This window comes from Mus pahari, chromosome 9, assembly GCF_900095145.1.
Source record: "Mus pahari chromosome 9, PAHARI_EIJ_v1.1, whole genome shotgun sequence".
Classification (NCBI taxonomy): domain Eukaryota; kingdom Metazoa; phylum Chordata; class Mammalia; order Rodentia; family Muridae; genus Mus; species Mus pahari.
Genome location: NC_034598.1, coordinates 21867608 through 21876600, shown reverse-complemented (window position 1 = coordinate 21876600; position 8993 = coordinate 21867608).

Sequence of the window (8993 nt, the reverse complement as noted above, 5' to 3'; positions counted from 1 at the left end):
TGAATTTTTGGAGTTCAGCTTCTTGAGCTCTTTGTATATATTGGATATTAGTCCTCTATCAGATTTAGGATTGGTAAAAATCCTTTCCCAATCTGTTGATGGCCTTTTTGTCTTTCAAACAACTTTTATAATACCCATTTTTATTGTTACAATATTTTATAAATTTTTGATAGAAATTGAAATGTATTATAGGTTTTGAAGGGGGTCTCTCTGGGAGGAGTTGGGGTACAAAAGGGAAAGAAGAATGTGATGTAAGTCTATTTACTCACAATATGTTATTAAATGTTGACAAATTCAGATAAAACATAAAATAAAATAAAAAAGAATTTTTAAGTCTACTTACTCAAAATATGTTATTAAATGTTGACAAATTCAGATAAAAATAAAATAAAGTAAAATAAAAAAGAATTTTTCAAAGGGAGCAATTATATACACTGCCTAACAAAGTAGTAAGAAAAAGGGAAGCCACCGAAAACTGAAAAATAAGAGGAGTTTCCAAATGAGATTTTGAGAGACAGAGGCAGGGAAAATAAAGTTACAAAATTTTATTTTCAAGTAATATTATTGTTTCTATTTTGAGGCAGGGTCTTTGTACGTATTGATTCATGGCAATGACATGACCCATCAGCCCCCTGGGTTCTAGGATTACTAGAATGTGTCACTAAGTGTTCCAGGAAGCAATGAGACTCATGCAAAAAGTTAAGGATCTTAAGACACTGGACAGGAAACCATTCTTGTATAAACACTCTAACTGTCCCCTTACCATGCTTCTGTGACATTCCTAATTGAAAAGATTGTTTCATTCCAATAAAATAAGCAAAATCAAGATCTTATTACCTTTGTTAAATAATTGAAAAGGACCTTTGAATTAAAAAAATCAAATTATAAAGGGAGCTTCAGTAGTAGTTAAAACCCCAGTGTATAAACTGTATCCAGGACAAATATAGATGGGGCAGATGCTGAGCTGGGGAACTAAAAACACTGAAGGTTTTCACCAGCTGTACAAAGCAGGAAGCAGGGCCTTGAGCAGTGAACATTAAAATTCTTCTGAAAATGTTTTTCTGTCATGAGGACATTCCATATCTTTTGGAACTGATTTCTGTCATTTTGTGCTGATGCAATAATAGGGAAATAGTTTAATTAGGTTTGTTAGGAAGAAGAAGGTAAAATGTTGAAGCTTGCCCCACCAACATTGCTACAGCCATTTTGTTCCTTGCCTGCCAGCAATATCAAATTGTTGCTGTAGTATGCCTGCCAGTCGTTGACACAGAAAAATAACTTAACTCAAAGCAGGGTCATGCTGATCACATATCCTGTTATGTTCTCTATGAGGTTTTTAATCTTAAGAAATCCCACAAACCTTTACGTAGGACCCATCGAATTAAAGATCAATATGAACTGATATGATCAGTTTGACTCAGAGCCAAACACTAGGCATCATTTCCTGCCCCTGCATAGGAGATCACTGGTTTTTGTGGTCTGTTGTTGTTTCTTTCCCTTTATAAGCCATCCCTGAAAAATGTTCAGGGTCATAGCCTCAGCCCCGGACTCTGAGCTACAGCCCTGATCAATCAGTCTTAGGGTGTGCATTCAATAAACTACCCCTGTCTGTCTGAGATTGGTGTTTGTGCAGCTTGTGGGGCAACTCCTGGACTTCAACAAAGACACCGTGAAACAGCTTAGTGTTTAATAATTAGGAAAGAAGAGATACTGAAGGTAAAGATAGTTGCTGGTGGCAAAGTGATGGAAAGGAATTTGGGAAAAATAAATAAATAAAGTTAGTGTGCTGGTTTGAATACAATGGCTCCCAGAGGCCTGTAGGGAATGGCACTGTTAGGAGGTGTGGCCTTACAGTAGAAGGCGTGCCTTTGTTGGAAAAAGGGGTCACTAGTGTGTGGGCTTGAGGTCTCAGATGCTCAAGTCTGGCCAGTGGGTCTCAATCTTATTCCTGCTGCCTGCCAATCAGGCAGCTTCTTCTCCAGCACCTTTTCTGCAAGCATGCTACCATGCTTTCTGACATGATATCAATGCACTAAACATCTAAAATTGTAAGCCAGTCCCAATTAAATGTTTTTCTTTGTAAACGTTGCTGTGGCCATAGTGTCTTCTCATAGCAATGGAAATCCAAACTACGACAATTAGTAAACACAAATATACGGGGATGTGGGGCCGTGAAAGCCTGGTTTGGTTGAATGAGGCTTGCTCTGGAAAACCAGTGGAAAACTCTACAAGGGACGGACGGAACAGTGAGCCACATTCCCAGAGACAGGTGCCTGATACCACAGAGACCCCCAACTCCATAATTCTGTGTCTATCAGTCATGTAGACCAAGACCCAAGCTTCTGGCATTCTAGCTAGACCCCACCCTCACAGTTACTTGACTACAGTCAGGTATGCTCCTCTCCAGTTACTTGGCAACAGCAAGGTATCCCAGCCCACTATAAAAGGAGCTGCTTGGCTCCTCCTCACTCTCTTAATCTCTCAACTTTCTTACTCTCATCTCTAGCTCTCCTTCTCTCCTTCCCTTTCCCCTTCTTTCCACATGGCCATGGCCGGCCCTCTCCCTGTTTTTACCTTCTCTCTTTCTCTCTGCCTTTCTACAATAAAACTCTAAAACCATAGACTGTTTCTGCTCATCCAGACCTGTCATGCTTGAATGATGTGATAGGCTTTCCCCTAACGGAAGGCCTTCCTGTGCTCCAGCCATGGACTGGACCAAGGACTCTCACCTGCTTGGGAACCACCTTGCGCCCCCTCTCTCCCTGCCCTCTCTTCCCTTCAGCCCCAGGGATGACAGAGCCACCCCAAGGCCTCTACTTTGTTCTCAGTTCTTCCAAGGTGTACAGTGGTGTCTGGCATGCCCAAGACTGAGAACCTGTCATCTCTGGCCTTAGTGAGGCCCAGAGACCTCAGACTGCCCCTTGTCCAACCCCCGAGGGCTAAATCCGAAGCTTCCCACAGCCAGACACCCACCCAGGGCCCCATGGAAAGCATATGACAGTCCTCCGCATCCACCCACCCAGAGCTCTGGAACTCTGGTGGGACATGGGTTTTCTCCCACTTCCTTTATTCCACCATGCCTGTTGCCCTATGGGGGAGGTGTGCTGATACTAAGGTCTGGGTCCCTAATTGGTTCTTGACTTTGTCAATAAAGAAGGCCAGGAGCCAATTGTTGGACAGAAGGTATAGGTAGGACTTCCAGGTCTCAGGAAGCAAAGGCAGACACAGGGAAAGAAAGGGGCTTTTCAGACATGCTTTGGAACAAGGAACATGCAACAAACATGCAAGATCTTGGGGAGCTAAAACCAGAGACCTCTACTATTGATGGGATGACCAAAGTGTGGGGGTGGTGGCTCGCTGATCCTGCTTAGAGCAGAAAGAGAGATGAAGATAATACATTAAGGGCAGGTATTTCCAGGTAGGAGAGGCCCTCGGGTCTGAGGGTGTTCAATGCCCCAGTGTAGGGGAATGCCAAGGTGGGATGATGGGAATGGGTGGGTGGTGGATCATCCTTATAGAGGCAGGGGGAGGGGGGATGGGATAGAAGGTTTCTGAAGGAGAGACCTGGAAAGGGGGAAACATTTGAAGTGTAAATAAAGAAAATACCCAAGGAAAAAAAAACTTGAACTCAAAAAAAAAAAAGGCTATGGATTGTAAAACATCATCACTTAGAGGGGGTGAGGAACTGTTTCCTGAAATGAAGACAAGGACTTTCCATTGTAGGGGAACAACCTGGCACTGCGTGTGTCAGACAAGATGACGAGGGGACAAGGAAGGGCCAGGCAAAGGAAGAATCAAAGGCAGCAGACAGCAACAAATAGATGAAGAGTTGGGAACTCCAGGTTGTGCACTGTTGGCCCTGTAAAGCTGTGTAATGATGGCACAAAGATGTGAATTCCAAACGATGTTTCAGTGAAATACACAGGGAGAAACAGAAACGTGCCGATGATCAGAACACAATTTTTAAATTTAACATCTTATACAATAAAGTAGACATAGCTCTAGCTGCATATGTAGCAGAAGATGGCCTAATCGGCCATCACTGGGAAGAGAGGCCCCTTGGTCTTGCAAACTTTATATGACCCAGCACCAGGGAACGCCTGGGCCAAGTAGTGGGAGTGGGTGGGTAGGGGAGCAGGGGCGGGGGGGGGTGTATAGGGAACTTTCAGGATAGCATTTGAAATGTAAATAAAGAAAATAATAATAAAAAAATTAAAAAAAATAAAGTAGACATAGATTAACTACCTATAAGTAAGATTTAAATAATGTCAAGCTTACTTTGATAGATTTGGAATTATATCCTTTTACTCAATAAGAGTTACACATGTGTGAGAGTCAACGGTGAGTACCTTCCTCAGTCACTCTGAACCTTATCCTTTTAGACAGGATTGCTCACTGAAACCCAGAGCTCATTAAATCTTCTAGACTGGATGGTCAAAAACTTTGGAGAGCCTACTGTCTCGGCCTTCCCAGTGATGGGATTACAGGTGTATGCCACTGAACCTAGGTGTTTTTTTTCAAATGAGTGTCTGAGGATCCAAACTTAGTTCCTTCCTTATGCTTGCCAGGCAAACACTTTATTGACTGAACCATCTCTTTGACTATACGCATGCTATTTAAAATATTATTGTTATCATTATATTATTATTCTTTGTGTGTGTATGAACACATGTATGTGCATACACATGTGGAGATAACAAAGGACAACTTTGTGGAGTCAGTTCTCCCCATCCACCTATCTTAATTACAATTATCAAAAGTTTAGCCCCTGAATCTGCTAGATTAGTTGGCCCAACAGCTTCCTGTCTCTGCCTTCCCAGGGATAGAATTAAGTGTCCAGAGTTCTCTATGGCCACCTTTGTAGAAATAACTGAAAGACAATACATTTCATAGCAGTTAACCTTGCTCCCATGGGGCAACTTAAAGACATTATGTTTTTTGGGTTGTTTTTGTTTTGTTTTGTTTTTGTTTTTGTTTTGTTTTCTTGTTTTGTTTGTTTGTCTTTGCTTTTTTGTTTGTTTGTTTGTTTGTTTTGTTAAAATGATAAAGTGTCTTTGTGCCCCCTCAAATACAGAAAAGAGGTGAAGTCTTTGTAGCCAAAGAAGGATCTGGGTAGCCAAAAATTACTTTTGAAGAAAGTAGAGGAGTTCTAATGGAAGGACACAAAAGATGAGCAAGAGATGTCTCTGCAGGATGAGGCTGTTGCTTATGTCTGCCTTGATCCTCAAAGGCATATAGCTCTCATGCCTCCCTCAGATACAGAAGTCATCCGTTCCTCCCTGGAAATGATCTCCCTGAAACAAGGCATTAAATGTTTTTTACTTAAAAGGCAAGGAGAGAACATTGCAAATGTGAAAAAGTATTCAGACATAGACATCACAAGCTGTTGAAATTTGCTACAAAACCATTATAACTGAAGAAGGTGTTGGCATGTGAAGAATGAGCTGGTGGAGGATAATGAAGCATTCACATACAGATGGGAAGGGGTCCAGAGAAGCAATCTATTACAACATTAATGTCAGTTATTTGAATGAATAATTACCTATTTAATAATTAGTATTAATGCAGTGGACTATCCATCTTAAAACAATAAAACAATACTTGCATCCCAACTTAGACTAAATCCATTGGTTTGATTACCCAACAGAATGTTAAATTTGGAATGGTGGGAAAATGCATATAACACAGTTTTAGGGGGCTGAGACTGGAGGATGAGTGTGAAGCCAGCTTAGTCTATGTAACAAAATGAAAGAAAGAAACAAAATGTTCTAATAAGGGTAATGGAAATACTAGCTGAAATGATAGGAAACGATTTATGCAGCCTGTCCACCAGGAGAATTGTTCTGAGTTTAGGCAAAGAGTTTCTAAACATTGAGGACACAGAGAAAGGAAATGAAAACAGCTACATGAAATTAGATGCAGCTCTTATAGAAAACCATATGTCATATAAACACAGGAGGCAGAACATATCTGGAGACAGAATATCACCACTAATAATTACAATAGTGATTAACTGGAATATACTCTTTCTTCCCCCAAGTTGTATTCATGTAGGGAATCTGTAAAAGATTTAGGGAGTAAAAACTAGAAACAATCTATGCTGGCTAGTTTTATGTCAACTTGGAACAAGTGAAAACCATCCATAAGATATGGCTGTATCTAAATCTGTAGGGCATTTTCTTAATTGTTGATTAATGGGAGAGGAACCAGCTCATTGGGGAAGGGATGACACTGAGCTGGTGGTGCTGTGTTCTATAAGAATGCAGTATGAGCAAGCCATGAGCAGCGAGTCAGTAAGCAGTACCCTTCCATTGCCCCTGCATTAGCTCCTGCCTCTAGGTTTCTGCCTGTGTGAGTTCCTGACCTCACTACTTTTGATGTGAACTGTTATATACCACTGTGAATGAAATAAACCCTCTCCTTTCCATTGCTTTTGGTCCTGATGTTTCATCACAACAAGAGTAATCCCAACTAAGACACAACCTGAACAGGATCCATAAAAGTTGATCCATAAATGATGGAATACATGGTCAAAGACCATGAGATGTGGGATGTTGTAACATTATCTAGAGTGGTGAGACTATATACTAATTTAGAAAAGTATTCATGCACAGTGTTATATAAATCATCAAATGAAAATTGTGTAAAGACATATATACTTCTAATAATATATTAAAATATATTATGTATATTACATTTCATAAATATGGAGATAGTAGAAAGATATATGCCTGACTACTGGTAGCTACCTGGAAAATGAGCTATACAGTTATATTCTGTATTATTTGATCAGTCATAGTAATCACTTTATTCTTTCATAATTAAAATCATATTAAAATTTATTAAATTTTAAGCTTTTAATTATTTTGGTTAATCATTTAGCTTTTATTTTCCATGTTAGTCTTTCATAGTTACATTTCTAAACTCTTAATTTAGCAAATCATTAAAACAAAGTTAAGTTAGAAGTATTTCTAATGACTGCAAAAGGACCAAAAGTGAATGAGACTACACACAGTAAGTATGTATCTTTTCTAAGGGACTATTTTTAAAGGACTTTATATCTACAAAAATAAGCAAGGATAGAACAGAGCATTGCCATACACTCTACACCTTGTTTCCTTCAATAGTCATGTCATACATTCATAGGACATTTTTGAAACAGCAATGAACCAACACGTTTACATTGTTAACCAAAGTTCATTCAGACACACTGTCTTCACTCAGGTCTTAAGTGTTTTTCTGCTGTCCTCTTGCCTTCTGTGGTCCCATTTAGCATGTTACATTATGCATGTCACACATCCTTAAATTCTATGAGGTAGCAGGATGTCTCTCTGACTAGTTCAGGTTGACTTTGAACTTGTTATGTATAGCCCTGATTGGCCTTAAACTCTTTGTGTTCCTGCCCTAGTGTCCTGGTGCTGGGATGACAGGTGTGGACCTACACACCTGGCTTTGAGATTTGCTTGGGTATAAGCTTTGGAGACTTGTCAATTTTTAAGAGTATTGGTTTCTGGAGTCTCAGTATTCCTGGAATTCTGGTGTGTGAGGGAAGGAAAGTTTTCTCCTGGTAGTTATACTGGACATTTGCACGCCACAGCCAAAGCAGCCCTCTCTGGTCCTGCAGGTTGGTGTATGTGAGGAGCACACTTATCTCCAGTTTCTCTCATTCTCTTCTTATATATTTTTCTTTTTTCTTCTTTTCTTTTTTTTTCCCCTCTCTTTCCAGCACCACTCTTGCCAGCCCCACAAAGATTTGTTTGTTTATTAAATGTAAGCACACTGTAACTGTCTTCAGACACATCAAAAGAGGGCATCAGATGTCATCATAGATGGCTGTGAGCTGCCATGTGGTTGCTCAGATTTGAACTCAGGACCTCTGGAAGAGCAGTCAGTGCTCTTAACCGGTGAGCCATCTCTCTCCAGCCCATATTTTTTTCTTGTATTAGGCTATTGTTATTGGTTTGGGGAGAAAGATAGCAGAGGTGGAGCGTGGTGTTTCCCTTTCTCCCCCTCTGTGTGTGTGTCTTTTTTTTTTTTTTTTGAAAGAGAGAGAGAGAGAGAGACAGACACAGAGAGACATTTCTACACTCATTCAGTTGGTGAATATCTGTACATGTCAGCCGTAGTAGTGCCCTGATGGGGGTCAGAGGACAATTCATGGGTGTTGGTTCTCTTCTTCTGTCCTGTGGGTTCTACAGATTGGATTCATGTCATCAATCTTGGTGACAAGTATCTTCAACCTTTGATCCCTCCACTGTCCCTGAAATGTTTGTTTCACCACATTATATCAGGATACAAAGGACCAACATGACACAAGCTGTTGATGCAGACCTTGGTCATCTGACCTGGTCCTGAGTGTGAGGATGCTCCACTGTAAAGTCACTTCAGTTTCTCTTCTCTATGCCACACATTTTAGAAGGGAGGTCAGCACACAGATGCTGATGATGTATGGGGAATGTCATGCCATCTTGAGGGCAGAGGATCTAATTTATCAGAGAGATTGGTCTCATTTTATTATCTACTAGGTCAATCTTTACTGTGGACTCAGAGATATTTACCTTACACTGAGTTATAATACAACTCTTAATTTTGTCACCTAGATCCTAGTGGTTTTGGCCAATGGGCATATTTTTGTCTGGCTGCTGTTTATTCTTGCCATAACTGTCATTGTGAGCTCATTCTATTCTGAGCACTTCTTTACCTTCTGACATCTCAGGATGATTGGAGCTGTGTTATATATTGCCTTCCTTGGTCCTAGAGCCAGCCATTAATCTAAGAGTTCTTAGATTCTTTTTTTTTAAGCCTTTATTTCTTTTTTATTAGATATTTTCTTTATTTACATTTCAAATGCTATCCCAAAAGTTCCTTATACCCGCCCTCGCCCCTGCTCCCCTACCCACCCACTCCCACTTCTTGGCCCTAGTATTCCCCTGTGCTGGGTCATATAAAGTTTGCAAGACCAAGGGGCCTCTCTTCCCAATGATGGCTGATTA